Source organism: Echinops telfairi, unplaced genomic scaffold, assembly GCF_000313985.2.
Source record: "Echinops telfairi isolate 266 unplaced genomic scaffold, ASM31398v2 ScPeMD7_7457;HRSCAF=8495, whole genome shotgun sequence".
In the NCBI taxonomy this organism is placed as follows: domain Eukaryota; kingdom Metazoa; phylum Chordata; class Mammalia; order Afrosoricida; family Tenrecidae; genus Echinops; species Echinops telfairi.
Window position 1 is genome coordinate 24,436,511 of NW_022111357.1, and position 1,119 is coordinate 24,437,629.

Sequence of the window (1,119 nt, forward strand, 5' to 3'; positions counted from 1 at the left end):
CAGGGCACTAACCCACCCAAGGGGAGCATATTGTTTATATCTTAACAGGAGAGGAAGAGAGAGACCAGACTTCAATCCTATGCTCCAAGACGTGACTGCAACATACCGACATGTATCAGGGAACCAATAGAGAGGTCTTCAGGCCAGCCCCAGTCCTCCCAACTACGTGGACAGCACCCCCTGCCCTCTCAGAAGAATGCACTTCAGAGGACAGCACTGGGGCTACAGCTTGGGGGAGGGGTGCATCTGACTAAAGAAGTGAAAAGGGATGGAGAGGGAGGGGAGGACAGCCTGGCCCACCAAGCCCCAAGGACGATATTCTTGCTCGGAGCAGACAATGCCCAGAGAGGCTCATAGAGCCAGCCCCACCATGAGACACAACATCCTTCACTAAACCATAGCACTGCCGGGGAAAATACTGCAAACACAGTGCGGGAATTGTCCACAATCTGACCCAATCACGCTGGGGTGAAACACTAAAGGCATGCAACACAGCAGCAAGGGGAGCAAAGTGATGAAATTCTGGGGAATACCCAAAATAGACTTTGGAGACAGAGTGTGGCACCTCATCAGACTCGACTGGAAAACACTCATAAAGGCCAAAAAACAGACCTTGAACTATTTATAGGCCTTTCCATTTTTGTCAGTGGCTTTCTTTTTGTTGTTGTTATTGTTTGTTGCTCTTGACTTCCTTTGTTGGTTTTTTATTTGACTTTGCCAGGTTTTTCTCTTATTAATGTATTTCCGTGTCTTATCTAAATAAGATAGGCATGTTAAATAATTCGGAGATGAAAACAGTGGGACCAGTGGTTCTGGAGGATATGGGAGAAAGGAAGGGGTGGGGTGGGGGCCAACCCAGAGACAAAGGAACAACAAGTGAACTAAATCAATGGAGAGAAGGGTGTAGGATGTCTAGTGGGGCTTAATCAAGGGTAGTGTAGAGAGGATTGGCATCTCCTGGATGCCTAGTGATCATGAGCATTTTTTCCATGTGTGTTAGCCAATTGAGTATCATTTTTGGTGAACTGTCTCTGATATGTCTTGTCCACTTTTTTTTAAATCATTTTATTAGGGGGTTCATACAACTCTTATCACAATCCATACATACATCAGTTTGTA

At 45.8% G+C, this 1,119-nt stretch overlaps 1 protein-coding gene across 1 annotated transcript in view; it reads left to right on the top strand.

Moving 5' to 3' along the window:
• The window catches only part of HP1BP3 (heterochromatin protein 1 binding protein 3), a 37,056-nt gene that overhangs the window by 15,807 nt on the left and 20,130 nt on the right, over nt 1-1,119 (top strand). The gene's annotated exons all lie outside the window — the stretch shown is intronic.